Source organism: Passer montanus, unplaced genomic scaffold, assembly GCF_014805655.1.
Source record: "Passer montanus isolate IOZ18808 unplaced genomic scaffold, ASM1480565v1 scaffold39, whole genome shotgun sequence".
NCBI lineage: Eukaryota > Metazoa > Chordata > Aves > Passeriformes > Passeridae > Passer > Passer montanus.
In genome coordinates this window covers 2512013-2536053 of record NW_024368707.1, presented here as the reverse complement: position 1 = coordinate 2536053, position 24041 = coordinate 2512013, and the positions used below count along the sequence as shown (strand labels likewise).

The 24041-nt window shown below is 36.7% G+C and overlaps 1 protein-coding gene across 15 annotated transcripts in view; it reads left to right on the top strand.

The window, feature by feature from the left end:
- The window catches only part of ZBTB20 (zinc finger and BTB domain containing 20), a 473219-nt gene that overhangs the window by 217386 nt on the left and 231792 nt on the right, over positions 1-24041 (top strand). For 2 of the 15 annotated variants that reach the window (XM_039717821.1, XM_039717815.1), the window contains exon 5: positions 19045-19085. The exons of the other annotated variants lie outside the window; for them this stretch is intronic. The gene's annotated coding sequence lies outside the window, so the exon portion shown is untranslated. The remainder of the gene's footprint in view (positions 1-19044; positions 19086-24041) is intronic. 15 annotated transcript variants of the gene reach the window in all.

Below are 24041 nucleotides of genomic sequence, written 5' to 3'. Positions count from 1 at the left end.
CATCGCCATTTAGTCCTCAGATCCTGAGATTCACTGCTTCCAGAGGGATGTCGTTTTCTGCCATTAGAATTAAAACAACAACAAAGAAAATTAAACCACAAAAGTTCAAATAATGCTAAGAGTCTAACTGAAACCCACAAAGGGCAGGAAATTCATCTCCAAATATTGCCAGTCTGTCCTCAGCTCACCCTATTGTCACAGAGAACTGAAAGTTGTTCCTACAGTGTGTGATCTTACAGACCACAAATGCTGCAATATGTAAGCACAATAGGGAACACAGTAAAGGAACAGACACTCAGCTTTATTCTCAGTTTCTTGGATGTGGTAGGTGTGAGACAGACCCTTAAGGTAGCAGAACATAAGGCTATTTTTTAATGTGTTTTCATGCACTTTGAACACAAGTGCAGTATATAAAGACTGTTTCACAAAGTTGCCATTCCTTGTTACAAACTACACCACAACTATAAATTAAAATCTTTAACATTACAGAAACAGTCTGTGTGTCAGTGGTTGATTTCTTATATCCATACCACTGGCCCTGCTTGAGAGTTTTTAGAAAAATATAATTTTAAATACTTTATGCTGGCAAGAATCCTAGAGAGTACAAATCAGAAGGAGAAATTTCTGCATAAGATTGTAACAAGAGAACATCATAACTTCACTCTTCATTGTGCCAGTGATCTGGATGCGTCTAAGGGCCTTGCAAATCTTGCAGCAATGTATCCTTTGAGACATTTTTCCTAATTCACAGGATTAGAGAGATGGTGTGGTAGGAAGGAGGTCGGAGGTCCCTGTCCATGGTATCCCACCCACACTGAAGAGGTTTATACTACAGATTAGCTGCAGATGTGATGGAAGAACAAGAATTCTTGGAGTGCTCCTTCTGTAAGATGAGTTCAGGAGATGCTCAGCACCCCTTAGAATGAACAGATCTTTGACACAGGCTCCCTGTGTGGCCACAAAAAAAATTCACATAATTTCTCTCATAATTTTCATCAATGAGGAATTAAAATAATTCCAGACATCTGAGGGTACATTGTGAGGATTAATTCAGCAAGATTGTTGAGATATTCAGAGTCTATATTGATGAGTACTACAGAAAATCCAGAAACAAAACCCATCTTATTTCATGCAAGACTTGGATGCCACTCAGTAAACAAGGCTTGGGGCCACACACTGAACAGAGAGGATAAAAACAAGAGTATTTGAATTAGTCTCATTCCCTGGATGCTATCCATTATACAGAACACAAAATATACAATCATAACATGGAAGATTGTATTGTAACACTACAGCTGTTGTGACAGACTTCATTTTGATATTTTCATACTTTTGCGTGCTTTGCTCTGTGACCTGAATGTTTTTGCTTGGTTTTAAAAGGCATTTTTGAGTATAATATGCACAATAGACTAAGTGCAGCTCCCACACAAATCACTCTGTAGTGTGAATGCTGAACAGCCATTAGAACCAAAGGGGGTATCATCACTGGTAATTTCATAAGTTTGGTGGTTTTCATCTCAGAAATGAATATCACCTATTGGAATCTCATCCAGTTAGGAAAATATGTTGTATCTCTATATCACTAGTCTCCCAAAGAATATCTTGTTTTCCAAACATTTCTCTGTTTCACACTTAACTTTTTGTCCTTAATGTACACTTCAACTATCGTTGTACCTGGGAAAGGATATTAATCAACATCCAGTATGTTGACAGTGCAATAGTAAATCATCAGTTGCAGCCATAATCCATGTGCTCCATAAATTCATTTTAAAGCCAGAATCTCTGTGATCTATGTGTTAGCCATGTGGAAGCTTAGCTGCTGTCTGATACACGTCAGATTGGTTCATTCTGCTCTACAGAAATGTACAATTCTTAGTGTGGAGTAGCATTTTCTGCTTTTGTATCATTGTGTTTAATAGCCCCGATGGAAAGGGCTGTTAAAGCCCAAGCTTTCTGATTTTGCCCAGCTGCTTTTTGAAACCATTTTTCCTTCTGGCATCAAAAGCATCCTGTGCCAATGAATTCCACAATTTAATTACAGACTGTGTGAAAACATACTTCCTTTTGTTTGCTTTCAACCTGGTGCTTGATAACTTCTTTGGATGCTTTCTAGAAATGTGTAATGAGAAATAGGGAGCAATTATTAACAGTTCACCTTCTCCTTGTTTGTTATGATTTTATCAAGCTCCTTTATATTTCTCTCAATCATTTATTTTCCAGGGCAAAGAACTCAACTATTTTTAATCTGTCCTTGCACAGAAGTTGTCTTCTGATTTGAACATCTTGGTGCCCTTTTCTGCATCTTTCTGGCTGCTTATTTCCTCTTTTGTCTTGAGAGTTGAAACCCACATAGAGTGTGCAATATGTGAGTCTATGATGGATTTTATTAGAATGATATCATTGTGATTTTAGCTTTATTTTCTATTTCTTTCTTAATAATTCCCAAGGGGATTTTTAAGGGTTTTTCACCTCCTTTATTATCAGTTCTGAATATTGAACTGGTTCTTTCATAGGTATATCCACAAGGTTTCCATGCTGTCTTTCCAGTGTAGCAATACCTAAATGAAATCCTATTTTGTTGTAAGAATATTTAGTATTTCTTTTCTCCTATGTCATGATAACTTCCTTTTAGAAAATTACTTTGGTGACAATTATCATATTTTTTAATTTTTAGCGGCATATGCCCATTGACTCCTTCTGAGAACTCTATGGATTTGTGAATCAAAATTTCCATCTGCAAAAATTCATGTTGTATCTTCCCTGTTTTATCTACTCAAGTGTCTGTTATTATTTATTATAATTTCTACCAGTTTCTGTGGCATAGACTATAGACCAAGTGATCTATGTGGATCTTTCTAAAGCCCTTTTTTACTATTGCCATTAAATCACTTTCTGTTCTTTTGTTGTGCAAGAGTTATTAGCTAAGCTCTTTCATGACTGAGTTTCTTTATAACAGTTTTTTTTATAACTGTTAGATGGGAACCATTTATTCTTTCCACTGCACATTTTCTCACATTTAACCTTCCAGGGGAGGGATTTAACTTGTAAACCTTTTAAAACTGCTCTGTAGTGAACAGAACTGCAATTTATTTGGGATTTTTATGCTTTGAACACCCCTTTTGCACCTCATCTATTGGCAGAAACAGATTTTACGTAAGGTGTCCAGAAAGGTTATTTATGGCTTTAAACAGTTCTTCTTCAAGATTTTCATGTGCCTGCCTTACTCAACATTTTCTTTATTAAAAAAAATCGACAAAATAGACACTTTTTTCTGCTTTCTGTGTTTCAAAATAACTTCCTCTTTTTGAATGATGTCTTTTTACTTCTAGTGAATCCTTTCATTTGGCTTGCTTTAAAAATCTTATTGTTTTCTTGTTTTCACATGTGGCTATACATTTGTTTTGTGAGTTATAAGTAGAAATGAATTACTGCAGTACAACTTGCAAGGTTCTTGCATTTAAAGGAACCATATTATGCATTTCTCCCGGAGATTTTTGCCCTCTTGCAAAGGATTTTCCGTCTAAAGTGGCAACTGAATTATGACTGTTTACAACCCAGCATGTTCAGGTAAGTCAGAACTGTTTAGGGATCTTTTTAGTACCTCAGGCTGTGTCTACCAGACAAACTGCTGAGATATTCCTCAAAATTATTGAGGCAGATGACTGGGGGTCAGGATTATTACAGCTATTCTGAGGAAAGGCTTTCCTGTTACTTGTAAGAGATGTGAATCTCTGATAACATATCTTCTAACTGTAGCATCTTAAAACATTTTACCCTTAGCTGCTTCTTTTTAATTTCCTTTATTCTCTGTTCCTTATTTTAAATAGAATTTTGTTCCTGAAATTATATATTGCTGTAGTGGATTATTTGTTGTTATTTTTTCAGTCCTATAGAAAACTGAATTTTCTTGTGTTATGTTCATTATTACAAAGTGGTTCTTTAATATGCACATATTAAAGTAGGCTTAGTTATCTTAGCACTAAAACAAAGTTGCTCATTCTTTCTTAGGTTTTCTGCCTCTGAAGTCTTCCATTTTGCTTTTCATAGTCACTATCAGCATTTTAGTAGAGTGGTCCATGGTATGATTCTAATACCACGCTCTTTCTTTGTAGGCTTGGAATTAAAACCCATGGAGATTTTTGTTACTTTTTAATTTTTACCTATTCCTTTTATTTATATATACTTTACTTTACAGCAGAAATCCCTCATCTGTATATCCTGCTCTGATTATTACAAAGTGCACCCTAGTATTGCAATGTACAACATCTTCTCCAGCTGCTGAACTTGTCTTTTATTTTTTTTAATCAATTTTGCACTCTCTTAGTCCTTAGTTTTTGTATTGAGGTGCTGGTTGTTTAAGATACTCTACTGAGTGTGACATGCAGACTTCTTTTGACTGTTGGGGCAGTTCTTTGCTATATTTGGTATCTGATTTTTATCAACTCATGTTCTTTAGATACATGGGTTCTCATGGTTTCACCCAAAGTTGTTACATTTTTCTGGTCTGTACAGTTCTGTACCTCTCCCCTTAATATCTCTCAGACAGCATTTTTTAATCTGCTCCACCTTCTCTAGTTAGAAGCATTTCTCCTTTGTAGGATCCGTCACATCTAAAGGATTCTTGAGCTAAACTCCTAAATAAAGACCAACCTCCAAAAAGAGCAAGTTTAATTTACTAGCTGAGTTGGTAGCATCCTATTCAGCCAGTCACTCATTCAAACTAATACACTTCTGGGATTAGAAATTTGTCAGATTGAGCTCACAAAGTAGTTTTGCTTTTATGTTACGTATTGGCTGACACATTTCCCTGTCTTTTGGCTTGTCAAGTTTCCTGCCTCCCACAATCTTAGGGATTCCTCTACCCCAGAGGACCTACGAGACCTGGAAGCCCTCCCAGAAATTCACTGTAAAAAATATTTTAAATGGGTTTCAGAGTACATCAGAATCTCAATTATCTAAAGAACATGGGAAGAACACTGAATAGGGCTTGATAGTCGCGTTTACCAGCAACCAGAATGCCCCGCATGCCCAAGGATCTGTGGAAATAATTAGTAATAGAAGCAATTTACCATTTAATTAATAAATGACAAGGGGCAAAACCTTGTCTGGGTTCACTGAATTTGGATAATTGAGGCTCCACTGTATTTTAAAATCTGAAATATTAACTATTATTCTGTGTGCTTGAGATAATAATCATTAAAAAGTGTGCACGTAATAGGACCTAAGCCTGGTTGTGTTATTTCTATAAAGGAAGAATTTCATAATGTCCTACATGCAGAGCTTTGCTCTGTAAGAAAAGATCACTTTTTTCCCTTAAAGTATCTGGACTCTCTGTCCTTAAATATATAGATCTGTGTCATCTTTGAATCTCTAACTACATTCAGGAGCCAGTGAGGAATTTCAGAGGGCAATGAATAACTTCTCACCACGATGAGTAAAAACTACTCTTACCTCAGCTACCCACAAAGGAATTTAAGATTGATGGAGATAACTCAAATTTTATAATGAAATAAGGAAGACACTAGAATTGGTGCCTACCATAAATAGCCATTCAGAATAGGAAGTGGATTGTGGAAAGCTGGGATTGAAGACAGACATTCTTGGTTTATAGTATATTCCAGTGGATTTAACTGCCATAAAACACTGGTTTGCTGCCTCTTCAAGTCCTTGAAAAAAGAGTTCCAGGCTTCTGTCTTCCTGAGTTTTGCATGTCTGTCGTGCCATTTCACACATTTAATAGTTCCCACCTCTGCCATTGAAGCAGTATGACTGCAGAAAGAATGAGCCTGTAAAAGATGGCATCCTTAGTATGACTTTGACTCCTAAGATGTCAAAAACTGTGATTTCCTTCTGTTTTTCTGTGTCACGTTGTTTTTTGCGTTTTGTTTTTCTCCCCCAAATCTCCTCCATTCTGCCATGGTTCTAAGAGATACTGCAGAAGAAAATTGTGTGGTCATAAATGAGACTCTGCATTTAAAACTGAAAGCAGGGAGGATGGGAAAAGTCTGATCTCCTTCAGAAGGGCTGTCCACTGCTAGAAACCTGCTACTGGAAGCAATCTATTTCTGTGCCCAGGAGGCTGACTGTAAATCAGTTTGGTTTGTACTATCCTTTTCAAATAAACAATAAACATCAGAGAAGAGGCAGTCCTTGCAGAAGTGTAATTCCAGCCCCACACAGATGTTTCATTCATATGAAATTGGAGAAATTAACAATAAAACCATGCTATAAAGTGGTAGGTGTAAGGGAGTTCTATCTTTTGCTTCTGAAGAAGAAAGTAAAATGGTTCATTTCAGTCAAGTTGGTGCTGTGCTCACATTAAAAAGTGTCACAGAATTTGGTGTGTACAGTTGTTTCTGCTCAAGAGATCCATTACCAGAAAAGGGGGGGCATTGGATCAGAAATTATGAGTTGGCACCATTCATGGTGGTCAGGGAAGCTTGGTTAAGCAATGAGCCACATCCTGCTCTCATGACTCTGTGAGTAGCTCCACTGAAGTCAATGGTAATTACATCCACTAAAATCAGTGGAACTACTTGCATCAATAAGATAAGTAAGATTTGGCCCAAAGGTTGGTTGATATCAATGTTTTTAATCTCTCATTTTCATAAGTGCTAGGTTCATTCAAGCAATTTAAAGTGAGGTGAATAAAGAACATTCTGTGCTTTGAATAGTTTGGCATCATACATGGACAGAGCATGTGATTAATACCATATTGTTGGCTTTGTTCTTTGCTTTTCAGTTATGGCTGGCAATGTCCTTTACAGAATTGCTGGTATGCCCCCGAGCCTATATAAACAGTCTCTACAGAGTTTCTATGGTGTCCTAAGATTTTTCCTGTACTCGATGTAATATGTTGTTGTATTCGTTACCCTCCCCTCAGAACTATAATGTGTTCCTGATGTGCTGCTCTGACGCCATCAGAGCTGACGTTGAGTGATGTGTTCAGCTGACAATGTTTCCCAAACCAGTACATTACCGGTATTTTCTTGAGTGTAACCATGGCACTCTTTTGTAATCATGCTCCTGGGAAAACCTGTGGAAGCACACTGGTTCAGTCAGTGGTGGTAGATAGGAAGTTTGGCTTGAATTTCAGACATTATTATAGTTCACATGACTGCCTAAAATGATAGAATTAGGGGATAAGCAATTAAAAATGGACAATCTTAGAACTGCAAACATAGACTAGTTGGAGCATGGTACTCTTGATACTTTCTACTGAAAACAGTCAATGTATGAGATTACTGTTAAAGCACAGCTATGATTTCTGCAGAAATATGGATGAGGAATGGCATTGCTGAAGATTAAGTTCTAGTATCAATGTTGGTGAAATCCCATTTTTAGCAATTCTACCCTCATTTTTACATTTTTTCAAGAAGTAATACACAATATGTTTATTTCCCTCCTGCAAACTTCCTGACAGTGTGTAACTTCCTGATGGGCCTTTTTTGTCACCAGGAAACTACTTAAAAAAAAAGACAGCAAGGACTGATAGTTGTCTATGCTATTTAGCATATGTCAATAAGTGAAAGCCTTACCACAGTCAGAAAAGATTCATTACATGGAATTCCATTTTGTTGTGTTCTCAGAGATGTGACATTCAGGACAGGTTCTGCTTTCAATGAAATGTGAGGTCATTTGACTGATATGAAAGGATTTTTACTGATTTAACAGCAGAATGTATAATTTATGGTTACACAGGAGTAAAGGGGAAAAAAAATGTTACATAGATAACACCTGCCTGTTTTCATAGTATTAATACATTAACTGGTTAAGTTCCTTAAGGAGTTTCACATATTCCCCCTATGTATTTACTCCCTGGTGTTCCTTAGGTTGGAATTTTCTCCAAGGTTTTGAAAATCTGAAGCCATATTCCCTACTGATGCTCTGGGAGTTCTGGCCCATATGTCCTGTGGGTACAATCTGCTCAGTTTTCTGGGATGTTTGAGGTATTGCAGGTACTATGCAGGAGGGAGAGGTAATATTTGGGTCACCAGCTGAGGGATGAGAAGTATTAATCCTTGTGAAAGCAGAAGGCTGTTACTCAAGTCTTTGCACAATGAAGTATTCTGTGTTTACAGCTACACGGAATAGCCCCCTTGCAAGTTTTATCTTGCATTGTTTATCCAGCTACACTTAGATTGATGACACAGTCTATAAACAATTCATAGAAGTTTATAGTTGATTTATCAGCATTTTAAGAACATTTTTGAGATGGATAGTAAGTATTACATGTTTTGTAAGCACATCACAGATCTATCTGTAGATTATTATAAACGTCAATTGGCTTCATCCACTCAATCCTTTATAATAGCTAATAAGCATTTATTGAAGCCCTTATTAATCATTTTCTAAACTTTCAGAGGTAGCATTCTTGAAAGTATGACCTACTGGCTATGTAAGAAATTTGTATGTTCTGAGTGGAGAGTAAAAAATGGACAGTACAAATGCAAATTCTTCCTAAAATAGAATTAGGCAATAATGATAAAAACTATTTTAAAGTTACACTGCTGTCCAAGCATTTCTTCTAATCGCTTGCTGTAGAGTGTTATCACATCTTTTAGCAATCACATCTGAAAAAATTCTCACTTGTAGATACTTACAGAAATCATAAGAAGGTAAATTAATTTTAATCCTGAGCAGCTGAAAATTCAGTAGGGTTGTGCTCTAGTAAAAGCTTTTAAAGATTGATATGCCTCAGAACACTGTCTTTTATAATTAAATCTTTTAGACTGGTAGAGTGGCCAAAGGATTCTGACTGTGTTATTATATTTACCGTTTATTACTTTCCCCTGTATTTCTGAGGAGATGAGAGCACTGGAGGTCAAGAGTATGAGAGGAAACTGGCCTTTGCTAAATTTCTTTTCATTGCTTTGGCATTTTTGACTGGTTTTTATTCTTAAGAATATGGGGAGCTCTATATACATCAGATTCTGGCTCTCCAGATTCAGGGTTTCTGCTCATGGTGGCTGGTATTTGTCTGTCTTTCTGGCTTTGAAACTTTGATTGAATGATTACTGTTCTCTTTTTGTGCTGCAATTGCTGGTTTCTAATACTTAGTTGTACCAAATAAAAAGAAATAATGGAAATACTTTAAATACTTTTAGGAATTGTATCACTGGTTCACCTTGGCTTGTAAATAATTATTTATATATCTGTTTATATATAGTTATAGATATATATATATAATTATGTATCTATTTATTTATACTATTTAGTATTTATAGTATCATTATACTTTTTGGAAACTGAATTTAGGGTAACTGAGAACTGACATATAAATTTTAATGATGTAAATCAGTTCAGCCAGATCTGTTCATTCACAGGTTGGATTTGCAGAAGTATCTATTAGCCTAGAAAAATGCATCTACTTGAATGTGTACAGAGAATTGTTACTTTCTTCTTGGAAATATTTACGTCAGATGGATCAAAGAGTCTTTAGGCTTTTTGGAGATGCAGAATGAAGATCTGATCTGTAAACAAGGTGTCATTCAGAGATAGGGAGATCTGATAATGTACAGATGATGATTATCTGAGTCTCTATCAGTCTCCAGCAGCTACCACCAAAAAAAAAATACATGGTGAAGGATGTGCCTGTGCTGCTACTGAAGGTATTATAAAAGCATACTGATAGTTCTACCATCTGCTCTGTTATCCTCTGCAGGTTGGAGTCAAGCTTCATATTTCTCAGCAGGACCAAGTCAAATAAAGCCATACATAGGAAAATACCTTAATTTGTTCTGGTGTAGCTTCTAAATTCCTATCTGCAAAGATTTCACAGAACCACTAAGATCTAGTCTAATCCTTCAGCTCAGTGCAGCTTCACCTGGAGCACATTGCTGAGTGCCATGTCCAGTAAATTTTTGAGTATCGCCAAGGACGGAGATTCCACAGCCTCTGAGTAGCAATTCCAGTGTTTGAGTACTCTCAAGATTTTTTTTTTCATGTTTAAACAGAATTTCATATATTTCCACTTGTGCCCATCCTCTCATCCTTCCATGGGAAAACATGGTCTTCTTTACTGCCCCACACCAGGTATTTGCTTTGGTTCCCCCTGAGCCTTCAAGAAAACTTTCTGAGATAATTATCTACACAAGTCTTACTCAATAGCTTTTAGTGCTTACAGCAGGGAGTAGGATACTTTTCTTCCATTGTGTTAGGACACAAATAATTTGCTACAATTCTGCAGGAAATTTGGGATGACCAATTTAAGTTATCAGTGGTAGGATTAAAATGCTCAGCTCCTTAAGTTTTTATCAGCATTTGTTGAGGTAATTAATTATTTTGGTCAAGATAATCCGTAGATTACCAAAATCAAACAATTTTTTTTTTCTTTTTGTTTTCCTCTGTTTCTCAATAACTTTTTTTTCTACTGGCTTCTAAGTAAAAACAAGGCTGTTTTCTGTGTTCAGAGAATCATAGAGTATTTAAGAGCTATAAAGAACCAGGAGCTCCTACCCTGTTTCCATCTTTAAGTGTTGCTGGCCATGTGGAAGCCATGAAGAGATGACAAGGGTGCTAAGTTGCACCTGTGTATCTGAGGCTTAATACTTTGTTAGAAAGCAGCATTGATCAGTCCTTCCTGATGAGGTTTCAGTCCCTTCTGCAGATCTGCTAAGCAGACTTAGTTGGTTTACAGTGTCCATGTCATTCTTTGAATTTCACTGAGCTCATTGAAAGAATTCTCTTTTATAATTTCTCATTACTGTTTGTGTGTTGATAAATTGGGCAAATATTTTCTTCTAATATATAAATGCTTATTGTTGGTCCTTGAAATTCTGATTCAACACATTAGTGCATGGCCCATGCAATTTATTTACTTTTAAACTGACATATTTTGGGCAGTTTCAGCATTTTTTAAGATTGTTCAGGAATGTGAACATTGGAATGGACAGCTGGTCTTTACTATTTTGTCTTAGAACATCTCAGACATCTACTGAGGCCCAATATGTGCCTAGATTTTAGCTAATATAATTGCTCTATTTGAAAGTATTTATATTTTTACTAAAGTAATTAAACCAGATCAGCTTCATGCATGTATATGGTTATATTAATGTAATATTGAGTTATAAACCCATAGAGTTGCATCAGTATAAAATGATATAAGTCCTTTTTTGAGGGAAAGGAAGGATAGGATTTAAATTTGTGTATTTTAATTTATTTGGAAATAAAGTGTTACTTTAATTTCAATTTTAACATACCATTAAATCTGCTCCACTTAATAATATAGTGTAAGATCATAGCTATCAGTTAGTAGCTATCTAATAGAAGGATTCCTAAGGAGGGATAGGTGTATGTCAGATGCTGAGTCCATTTTAGTAATGTAAAATGTATTAGACATTTGTCCCAGCCTATATTTTTCAGTGCAAAGTATATATACAGAGAGAAGGGTGCATTTCTTGAACTCCAGTAATATTCACTCTCTTTGTCATAAGAAAGGAAAGAGTTTGCATTAAACAGGTTCCTTTTATGTTCTACCTGCAAAATTTCAAAGTCTGCTGAACAAATGAGGCAGGAGTTTGTACATTTGTGCATCAAAGACGTGCTTGAATACTTTCTTATATGTATAAAGGTACAGTGTAGGGCACCCTCAAAGAAAAACTATATTCTGTAATCAATCTGCCTCCACGTGAATAATTAAATAATGTTTTCCAATTTAGAAATGCTCTTAAACACATTAAAACTACAAAATACCCTGCTGAGAAAAAAAAAATAAAATTAATGGACTAGTTGCTAGATGGCCTTTGCTAAAAATATCATAAATGCGGAGTCATTACAGTAATCACAAACTGTCATTTTTAGTAGTATTTAGTATTTTCATAACAGATCCTACCAGACTGATGGTGCTTAGATAATGCAGGAGGTAAAAAAATCCTTTCTCTTTTCTTTCAAATTGGTATTTTTTTTGTAGATGGCAAAACAGCAAAACTTTGGGATTTTTTAACTGCCCAGCTCAACTTAGTAACAGTGGATCCACTCTACTTGAGTGGATCCACTAAGTTGAGCTGGGCAGCTAAAAAACTAGTAAGTTGAGATGATGGAATTACATTTTCTAAAATTTTGAGACGGCTGTGTCAGTCATCAGGGTAAAGATAACTTTTAACAGTGAGGAAAGCATGAACAGAGTTTTGTTCAGTGTAATGATTGAGAAATGGGAATATTAAGACTAAAAGAAATTAAATGAAGATACATAGAAAATCTGTGTGAAAAGTATATATATTATATTTAAATACCATATTGTCTGTAGATTTTCTGAAAACCCTTTCAAATGGACCATTTAATACCGGATAAGCATAAAATTACTACAGGAGCTGTTCTTCAGTGATCAGGTGAATGAAAGAATTATCCAAAAGTCTTTGATTTTGTAATAGTATTTCTGGTTTGGTTATCAAACATGATCTTGACATAAAGCGTCTTCTTAAGGGGTTGGGTTTTTTTTCTGATTTTGAGTTATAGAACTTGCTTGGGTTTTTAAACACATCCTAATGATAATTTGTTTATTCATTAAGTTAGTGTACTTATTCTAAATTAATTCTTGAGTTAATGTACTTATTACCTGGTTTTCAGAGGAGACTGGGTTTTTAGAATTAAATATAGTTTCTTACTCCTGTAAAATGCCAGGATGTGTTGTTTGACCCTATTTGAAGTTTTGCAGGATTTAGAAAGGATTATGGCTAAGACTGTCTTCTTCACCTGCCCTTGATACCCAGAGGGTTCTTTGTATCTGATTTTTTTAACCAATATAGCCAGTAGTTTTTGGCTTAGGGTCCCTGCCCATTCAGAAGAGTCACAAGTTCTTGTATTAAATCAGCAGTTCATTTTCACTGCCTTATGAACAACTGGGAAGCCAAAATGTCCCCTCTTCTGCAATAAGGGGGACAGAAAAATATCCCCAGTGACTTCTTGCCTGGCTTTGCTCTTCTATTGTGAAAACTTCTCCTTGGATGTGTGTTGGAACTTAGGATTGGTAGGATGTGAAATAATCAAATATTGAATTAAGGTTGTCCAGCAGGAACATGCTATCATCTGTTTAGATAACTGGCCTTATGGAAGCTTTATCACATTATGGTAACACAGAGAGCATTACTGTCACATACTCTGCTTCCATCATCTCCTCTGGCAGCTCTCATTGTCTTAAAACAAGCCTCCCCAGCAACCAAAAAGGTTGAGGTGAGATATAGCTCCAATCTAAGTAACAGGACAGAATACCTGCAACTCCATCTGGTGATACGGAGAACTGTGGCATGATGGTTTCTCCTCATGTGAGGATGAATACCTCCATTTATTCTCTGTTAGTTTGGGAAAATGATGTTTATTTTTAAGGCTTAAGGAATGTTTGGTCTTAAAATTGCCGGATTGACCTGGGTCTGAGGTTGTACCTTTTTCCTTCCCTCTAGGGAATGCTCTCCTGAACTGGCATAGGGTGGCCTAACTCTTGCCTTTTAATGACTAGCCTGAGGGAAGCTGTTAGTGGTACCAACAGGGAATCCATCTCCTGACAGGATGGCAGTGATTTCACAACTGTGCCAACTATGCTTACATGGAAAAAAAAAACTCCCAGCAAAATAACAGCATAAATTGCTACTGCTTGCAAAGCTACAACAGCAGAGTAATGTAAAGGAAACTAATTGTATACAATCCTCTTGACTAGGCAGCCTGCTGAATAATAAACCTTCCCATAGCCAGCAAGGCATATTCAAGCAATAGCTGATGATTTTCTTTGTGCATGCCTTGGTTTATATTGTGTGTACTGCATATGTTTATATTTATACAAATGTTGCTGCGGAACAGAAGCCTGCTGTAAGCACCCATATTCTGGGTATGCCCGTATGTGTGTTTGTGTGTCTGTGTGTGTTTGTGTGCATGCACACATGTGTATGTATAATGTCTGTGCATACAAGAAGCAGATGCATTGTAGGCAGAAAAAGCAGATAAATATAGATTCAGATAGAAGCAAAAGCTTATAAATATAGACACTATATAGAGTGAAAGCAGGCAGATCAGCACAGTTTCGTTATTACTTGCCTTCTGTGTAATAAAAGAGTAGCTGACACTGACTAAGGGGATGACACTGTTGGCTCTCAGCAAACAAAGTAAAAAGGTAAGAAAACTTCCTTCCAATATGAGCAGCAATTGTGACAAAAGATTTACTATACCTAAGAATTTGTTTAATACAAGTCATTGTGTAGTTTCTTCTGAAGTCAAAGCATAGCATTTGTAATTTTACCTTAAAATAAGTAAGTAAAATAAAAGTCCTGACCCACAGTTTGAAAAAGTGCTACCTCTAGTTTCTATTTTAATTTTAATTTGCAGCAAGCCTCACACACTGTGCTTGTCAACTCTCTGCTTCTGCTGTACAACCAGTCTTCTTTGGTTCAGGTCCTACAGTCTCTCCATATGAACTTGGGTGGTAGAGTATTGAGGAAAGCATTTAAGTGCAAAATTCACTTTCAGAAATAATGTTGAGTCTGTCCACATATATGTGTGTCTAAGCCTCCTATTTCTAAGTCTCTGATGCCTATTTTAACATATTTCTCTCTCTTTGGCAAATCCATAGCTGTAATACAGGTAGTTAAAATCAGTAAAGTCTTAACTTTACTAGAGATAAAGAAAACTTTACAGCTATTCAGAGGATGAAAAGTCAGTTTTTTCTTATTTTATTGGTCTTTGATGAGGTTGTTCAGATAAATCAAGGATGCTGGAAAATGCCTGAAACTAGTCAGTGCTGTGTTTTATTTTACTCTGTATAATACAGGTAGTATTGAGGAGTTTGCAGCAAGGCTGGCCGCTGAGAGTTTGGCATTCTGTTTCCAGCTTAACCATTGCTTAGAGTGAGAACCTGTACAAATTATTTAGAATCTATGAACTTATTTTGCCATTTGTGAGTAGAATTAATAGTACATCTATCACAGATTTGGGTAATTGAACAATACCTTGTTTGGTTAATTGGTGTCATGATTCTACTGGAACTGCTCACAGGGCAGGATGTTCATAAGAGTCGGTCTTTTTGTACAAGGTGCTCTGACAGTCCTGAGTAAAAATGAATGGATAACAGGGGAAATACTGCTAACAATGTTTTGTGTTGTGTTACAAAAATTCACTTGTTCTTAATTTATTTGTGTTCAAAATAAACTGACTGGCTGATGAGTATTGTGAAGTGTCAGTATTCTGAGGAACTTGCAGCAAAGCAGAGGAAAGGCAAACACCAGCATGTGTACATTCATATTCGGACGAGCCATACTTAGTATGACAAAACAACCAAAGGCAGAAAATTAAAATATCAAGTGGTAAAAGGCTTACTGTGGTATTTAACTCATGTAATGCAGGTTTTCCTGAAGTATCTAGTTTAAAATAATTTTTCCCTGCAGATAAAAAACGAAAAGGCAGCTCAGCATATCTGGGTTTTACTCCTGAAATAATTACTTGGTTTGGTGCAAGCCATTTTCTGCTCAGATTTGATACCTGAAAATAAACTCTTCCAGGTATATTTTAACAAACTCAGTTTACTGTTTCCTGTTACCTAGGTGCTTCTTGGAAATTTGATTTTCAAGCCACATGAAGTGTCCTGTGAAGGTGCCTGTTTTTATTGTATCTGTTGAGGTACTTGAATCAAACTCAAAGAGGAGTTTGAAGTCATGTGTATATGAACAATGAGAAGCTGTGGGAAATGCCTTACTGATACAGGCACTTCCTCTTGTCCCTGAGCTAGTGCTAAAGCTTCATGAAACAGGGAGCTGCAGCCTTGGTTCAGGTGCTGCAGCTCCTGGTGGCTTTAGCAGCAGCAGCTCCAGCCTCTGGGCTGGAGGATGCTCTCACCTCTGGGCACAGCTCTTACACCTCCCAGTGCCCTCTGCACTTCAGGGATGCCTCAGGTGTGTGATCTACCCATTGTCTGAATATCATTGAGTTATTCAGGCTCCCCCAGGATGAAACCTCTGTGTTTTAGGAGTGGTGGAAGTGAAGTAATGTGAGAAATTACAGTACTTCAAAAATTAACTGGCCTATCCTGTAAATTCTTCTGAATCCCTCCTAGTATTTTCCTGTGTCTGCTGCACAGTGTAAAAGTCACACTTGCCTCAAAACAAGATGTTGCCTTTAGGGAGCAAAACAGATTTTTTTTTTTTTTATGTTTGTTGGACAAGGATTATACTGATCCAACAATTACTTTAGAAATACAGTCTTTTCAAAATCTCACAGGGAATATCTGGAAGGAAAATTATGCAATCCCAGAAAGCATTTACTGTGAATTCTGAATTTTGTTTTCTGCTTCCTCTCCCTAATTCTGATAAATTAGTAATTACTTACCAGATTAAATTATAACATTAGATTGCTTTTGCAGCAGGGGAAATATAAGTTTAAAGAAAAAATTTACTCTTGATCTAAAATCCCACATGTGTTGATTTCAGTCTGGATCAGATCTTTGCAGCTGAGTTCTAATCTTGAAAACTGGTGTTTATTATGGAAACACTGACATAACCTCTATTCTTTTTGGTTCTGGCAGACATGGCAAAACTATCCAGAGACCATTTTTTTCTGAGTTATTTTCTAGTCTCCTTGGACTTTGCTTTCTGAGTCTTTGCCAATTTTATTGCCATTCATGTTGACTAAAACCCTCTTGGAAATATATCAGTCTGTAGGAACCACTAGGAAATAGCACCACTACACATGTTTAATAGGTTAGCTGAGGGGTGGGGAAAGTTTAGAAACTTCTGCTGTGTCATGGTCATTCCAAAACAGTGGAGTCCAAAAGGTTCATGTGAAAGAAAAGTTGGTAGGAGAAAAGTGAAGGTAAATTGCCAAGAAAAGCATTCTTGTTTTGAATCACTTTTGTTGCAAGTGAAGTCATGTTGCACAAGCTCTGCAAAGGTTTATTGATTCTTTAACTAGCAGGAACAGTTGGCAAGCATCCCTAGTATATTTTGGTTTTGTCTCTATCATTTTAATATTTTTTTATTATTCAATTTGCCATTAAAAGCCCATGGCAACCCAGCACTGGGCTTATGTTCTCGTACAGTCATTAAAAAGACAGAATCTGTTTTGAGAAACATTAAGCTTACATATAAAGTCGTGAAATCCTAGAGTAATAACTTGTTTATAACCTTAGTTTCTCCCTTATGATAGTCTTTAATAAGAAGTCACATTGTTTTTCTGCAAATACAGAGCTGTAGTATCTTTGATACATGCAAAAGGCATCTGCTATTAATGTGTTTCATGAATCAAAACCCCAAAAAATCTATCCCAACCAGCTGTCTAACATAGTGAAAAATAAGATTACTTTGTAGCTATGTTTTTTTTGTAGGGAGGGCATCTTTCAGAGCTATTAAAGAATGTAATATACAATTAGATACAAATACAAGGGGGTTTAGCACCCACATGGGTGGTTTTTTAGGTTTTTTTGACCTAAATATGTATCCAAGATGGTATTCATAAAAGGTCTGGTAGGATTTTGTAGGTGTGTATAATTTTAAAAGTTGAAGTATTTTCATCAGAGTAGAAACCTTTTTCTTGAAAGAAATTTAACCAGTATTGACTTTATGAGTCCATTTGTATTTCCTGTTGTTTTCTGTGCTTTTTCTGTAGATAGTTTCAGCTCTCTCTTTTTCGCTTAAATCTCTGAATGTTTTTTAATATTCTGTAAGTGCAAAACAGATGAACTTTTGTTTATTCAAGTTCTTGTGAAGTTTAAGATTAGGTAAATGTTAGGAGCAGAAAATTTGTGCCGTGAAGTTTCCAACATTTTTGAGTGATTGAAGGCAAGTGAGTTATAATGGAAACTTTATTCAGCTTCACTTGATAGCCCTCAAGAACAGAATATACCAGCTCTGAACTCCCTTATTTGTGTCCTCATATTTTTAGGTGAGTCAGATCTCTGTTTGAATCTGATCTGTAGAGTCCACAGCTAGTTGCTTAGAATCTGACATGCTAACAAGGGCTTAAAAATAGGTGTTCTCTGGACAATGATAAAGCAAGCACACCAGCGTTAGAGCTGCCCTTACTGTGCTTTTTCTGTAGATAGTTTCAGCTCTCTCTTTTTCGCTTAAATCTCTGAATGTCTTTTAATATTCTGTAAGTGCAAAACAGATGAACTTTTGTTTATTCAAGTTTTTGTGAAGTTTAAGATTAGGTAAACGTTAGGAGCAGAAAATTTGTGCCGTGAAGTTTCCAACATTTTTGAGTGATTGAAGGCAAGTGAGTTATAATGGAAACTTTATTCAGCTTCACTTGATAGCCCTCAAGAACAGAATATACCAGCTCTGAACTCCCTTATTTGTGTCCTCATATTTTTAGGTGAGTCAGATCTCTGTTTGAATCTGATCTGTAGAGTCCACAGCTAGTTGCTTAGAATCTGACATGCTAACAAGGGCTTAAAAATAGGTGTTCTCTGGACAATGATAAAGCAAGCACACAGCAGCGTTAGAGCTGCCCAATATCTGAGCTTGTCTCCCCTTAGCTGTTATTTCTTAGTCTCTTTCTGTATCTATTTTGTATAACATCCTGTTGCATCCCATAAGATGAGGATATACTAAACATCAAGACTAAGTGTATAAATGGTGCTGAAAAATATGTGCTTTGTCACGTGCAGTCTTGGCAGAAGAGTGCAGGCTTTCATTGTTTAATGTACTGGTCCTCTCATTCAGCCTTCATGAAATACTCACTTTGCATAGCATCACTCAAAGTTTGCTTGTGGAGCATCATTTCTAGTGGCTGCATGACAGGGAAGTAGAGTTTGCCTTCTGGGTCTCATTTCTTTCCCCCAGCATTCCCCTGGTGAGCAAAGGAAATATGCCTGAGCATGTTTTGAGTTGGCCCCATCTGTATTACTAAGTGCTTAATTCAGGTTGCATGACTAGGTGCCATTTAATGAAGACCTTATTCTTTTCCTTTAAGGGTCACTTTCATTTTAAGAAAAATCGGACTAGTTAGGCTGCACGTGACTTTTTGTGTAAGACATTTCTGGATAATTTCAATGTGATTCCACTTATGTGCAAACAAAATGAATAAGCATGTGCAAGACAGTGAATGAATGTTTTCTTTTCCTAACAGCCTGACAGAGATTCCGACTGCATGCTGGCTGATAATACCAGGTTAGTAGATGTGGACCTGAGTAAAAGAAAAAAAAAATACACAGAATAGTCAGAAGCATTGCATATCTGTGTAATTTCCTTAAAATAGGGTTTGCCTGTCTTATAACATGGAGTTTTTGTTTGCTCACTGTGCTATTTTAGGACCTGTAAAAATGTCCGATATCAGATCTGTGAAGAAAAAACATGTTGCCTATTAAACACAATCTGAAGAAGATAATATGGGGAATGTGTGTTTTCCAGTAAAGATAATGCAAGAGCAGTTTTAAGAGCATTGATACTTGATTTCTTGATTATTTTATATTTTTTTCTTAATCAGCACACTCAGTTTCATTTCTGGTATGAGGCTCAGTTCTGCTGTGGCTTGTAATAAACTTCCTTTTAGTCTTCAGTCTTTCAGCATCCTTTAAAGTGTGTTACCATGCTTTGAAATCCCACTGACTTCACTAGAGAAATCCCACCCCCAATAAATAAATGGATGCCCAGGAGTCCAGTGTTGTGCCATCCTGGTGGTGTTCCCTTGCTTTGTAGGGCCTTGTGTCAAGTGGGAGCAGGCAGAATCTGCCCAGCCATGTCTCACCTTTGAGGCAAAGGATTCAGCAATGTGACAGGCATTCACCTGTGTGAATGAGACCATTCCCCCTACCGACTCAAAATTATTCTCATTAATGAGCTAGAGGCCTGTCTGTATAAAGTGATGACTCTGGGTGTGTGGAAAAGAGAGAACAACATGAATATTTTGGCAGGTTTAACAAGATAACAAAATAGGTTGAACTTCCATTGTTTCTGGTCTCTAATTCTCATATTTCCATTATACCCAGTCATCTCAAAAAATCCAAGGCTTTGTATTGCACACTATGCATAGTCTGATTTCTGTGCTCCTGAAAGCCTAAAGTAGGTCCTAAAGAAATTATTAAATGGTTCATGTATAGTATTAATTTAAAAAAAAAATTCTCTTTGTAACCTTAATGGACCTTCATGATCAGTAAGAGCTTGCTAGGCATCTTTATACCTGTTAGAAGAAGTGTCACAATGGCATTAATTGGTAGGTTTTTGGAGTTTCTAATAGGATTTGGGCATGGGTGTGTGGGAGGAAAACCTTACTTTTGGGCAGAGCGGTTTGTGGGGTTTGTTATGCATCTGCTCTTTTACCAAAGGGCATGAAAACAAAACGGTTGGGAAAATTGCATTTAGTTCAGAAAGGCACAGTTCTGTTTTTACATGCTTGGCTTCCCTCTCTCCATGGCACATGCCTTAAATGCACGTCCATGCCACCTCTGTGCACTGCTTTGCGTGTGTCTGGCTGCTCAGTGAGGAGTAGTGTAAGTCAGTAGTAAATGCTCACCGCCCACTCCGTGCTGGGTTACGCAATAGCACATACCGTGTACACAGAGACAAAAAGGGAAAAAGCACACACAGGCTTTACATTCAAAAGCTCTTGCATAATTTTGCTTTTCTACAGCCAAAGAGAGGGGAAAAAAAAAAAAAAAGGGAAATAACAGATGGGGAGACTTGCAGGGTTTTTTTCCCTTTTCTCAGACTGTACAGAGGCGAGCTTGTTTAACATCCATGGTCATTTCTAATTGCCCTGTGCTGCAGATAAGCAAGGCAAGCTTGCTTATGCTTGAAAATAAGACTTTTTTCCAGCTTCCATGATGTGGTGCACTTCTCAGGTAATACAAGACAATCTGTTATGAAGTGTTTAAGGCTGAATTGGTTATTTCTTTAGTTGTAATGAAAAAAGAAAAAGGAACACCTCAATTCAGCTTTTGATACGTGTTGCAAAGTGAAAGAGGGACGAGGAGTAAGTGAAGTTGGATTGAATTCTCTGACATTAGTTTGAGGGGGTTTTTTGATATTTTTTTTCCTTTCTGAAAAGCAAAATATCTCTCAATGTAATATTTATGTAAAAAGCCAGTTATGTAACTCTCGCCTGCCTTTCGCTTTTGTTACCTCTCTGGACTGTACAGCTTCACTGCTTTTCCTGACGACAGATTGTATTAAAACCTGCAAATCCTGATGAAAGGAAAGAACGACTGGGTGCCCACAGCCACAGACTTTAATTTTGAGCCTTTTTAAGGGCTTCAGGCTGGAAGACAATGGATCTATTTAAGATCTGGTTTTGGCTGGAGGAATTCTTATTGAGTATTTTCTTGTCACAGTGTGCTCTGGATCATCCCTGTCTTCTGCACAGTGTTTCTGCTTCTCTCCTCCTCTCTCTTCTCCCCCTCCCTCCAACTTTTGGATGTATACAATGAAAGCTTTTTCCCTTTTCTCTCCTGACCTTAATACAAGTGTCAGGTCAGTCTCTGTGTAACAGCAGAAAGTGCAGAAGAACAGTGACATTTTAGGTTGTGTTGAACTTTATTAATTTCTGTTTTAAGTGACTGATATCCATAAAGATCCAGAGATTCTTCTAATTAGAATTGGTGGGGATATTTTAATTTACTTCTGTCAAATGCAAGAAAAAGTACATATAGCCCTGCTAAAATAATAATTTTAAAAAAGAAAAAAAGAGCATTCTTCGGCTTCAAAAAAGGGAAGAAATGGGTCAGTAATAAAGAAAAGTTCATTCTTTCTTTTCTATTCATACTACAGGAAGAATTTATTCCTGTAGCTATTGCAACCAATTTATTCCTACTTGTATCCTCTGAGGATCTGACCTGTTTGTGGTTGTGAGCATTGTGTCAAGGTTTGTTTTCTTCTGCCCTTTACGAATCGTTCTTATCTGTGTGCACATTCTTGGACAGATTCTTCCCCAGTGTAATGCTACTAATTCTGTTGATATGATGTCAGGAGTCTATTAGGTCAATTCTAAAGTTATAGGGCTCAATCCTCAGTTATTTTAAAGTGTTTTTCTGGCATTAGAAAAGAGCCATAAAATGAGTCTGCATGTGAATTATGCCCACTTCAGACATAATAGGAAAAAAAGATTTTGAAGCTGACATCTTTCAACAGTGAGAAAAGCTTGTCTCAACCCTGAGACAAGCTTTAAATGAAACGGGGTTTTGTGAAAACAGGAAGTAGAATATTTTAAGCTCTGTAAGTATGTTTTAATCTGAGTAAATATATTTCACCAAACTGCTGGGGAGTACACATATATTCAGAAATGTTTTGGAACACCTGGATTCTGAAACCAGCCCTTGCTTTGGCTCTGGGCAATGAAAACTTCTTCTGCCTCCATTTGTGTCTCTGTAAAGAATCTCTTAGGGATTATACTGGCAGATACTGTTCTATTGTGCCTTTCAGAAGTATTCTAAACCTGCTTTATTAGTGCATATAAAATCAATTCAGATACATAGGGAGAAGGCATTGAAATATTTTGTAGAGGTTAAAAAATTATTTAAATTTCAGGCCGGTGTTGCCTCACAGACCAAACTGTGGGCACCAACCATATATAAGATTCAATAACCCTATATAATATAATGACAATATGTAAATTAAAATAACCTTGGTCATCAGATGATTAAATTCTGGAAGACTATCCTGTAGGAATTATAGGGCCTGAAAACCTATGTAATTGTAAGGTGTGGCCAAATCAGCATATCAATAGTAGTTTATAACATAGTTGCATGCGGTGGAAGAGAGCAACCTCCTTAAAATCCTTATCCTGGTGTCCCTCATAGCTGTCAGCCCTTTATAAAATGCTTGGAAGATGTAAATGGTGTAACTTTACAGAGAACATGCTCAGTAATGAGTTCAGTGTTTGACTTAATCAAAAGAGTGATCATTTGTCTTTGAGTGAAAATTACTTTCTGCTTGTCTTTTCAGAGTCTCAGTCTGTAAATTTTTTGTCAGCACTGATTGCAATGGGAGACTTATTTGGAAAAGGTGTACAAAACCTGATAACTTCTAATGGAAGACAAGCAATTTCCCCTCTTAAAGGCATCTGCTTGCTTTTCAGCTACTGAGACATTTCTCTACGTGTCACTTGGTTACCCCTAACTTCCCAGCTCTTCACTCCCCAGCTTTGATTAAGCTTGGGTGGGCAGCTATCAAGACACTAACCTTCCTTAATGGTCAAACAAACATTTAGTTATTTCCTGAGTATTTTCTCATTTCAAAAGGGAAAAGCCCTTGTAAATGCCTGCTGCTAAAACTCTGGTTATATATGCACTGTTGAACAGCAACCAGAACGAGGGAATTTTGTGTGTTCTGCAGAATGGAAATCTAATTTTAATTTATGGAGGAGAGGGTGATTTGACTTGACCAGATGCTAGACATGCAACCTGTGAAACTTCTGTCTGCCTAAATTCATAGGCAAAATAGGCAAAAGGGATGGTTTGAACAGTTTCTCAAATGAGATGTTAATATTCAGTTTTAATGAATAAGTCTTCACTTCACAACTTAAAAAGACTCTGCTATTTTATTTTTAAACATAAGCTGTTTGAGTCCTGTCTCTGTGAAGATCTGTGCCTTAGTTTTCTTAAATTCAAGTTTGTTATTTTAGAGAAAAGGTTAAATATGAACCCTGAAGATTTAAAAACAGCAACAAAAATGAAAAGAGCTCTACATTAATTTTTATTTCAAAATTTCATTATTTCTCTTCCCTGACACATACTTAGGGTTGGGTATATTTGAAAAATAGCTAGCTAAATTATTTTACTGTATCCAGCAATGTGCTGAATTAGTTATGGTAGGCTTTTTATCTAGCAATTATTCTGCAAGGTTTCCTTCCTCCCTCCCTCCCTCCCTTCCTCAGAACAGTCGTTTTTGCAACTCTCACACTTTGGTTGAAGTCTATGACAATTTTGTGTCCTTCCCTATCAGTAATTCATTGCTAGCGCCTTCAGTCGTTCACTGGTCTTTTTTGCCTTGCAGAAGTCCCTAGGAAATGCTGCAAGAAGCAATGTTCTTGAGTAATTGTAACAGAAGTATCAGGCCTAGCTGCACTGAATGTTCCTGCAGCCCTTCTTTTCAAAGCTGTTATCTTCCACATTCACGGCAAACAAGGCAGCT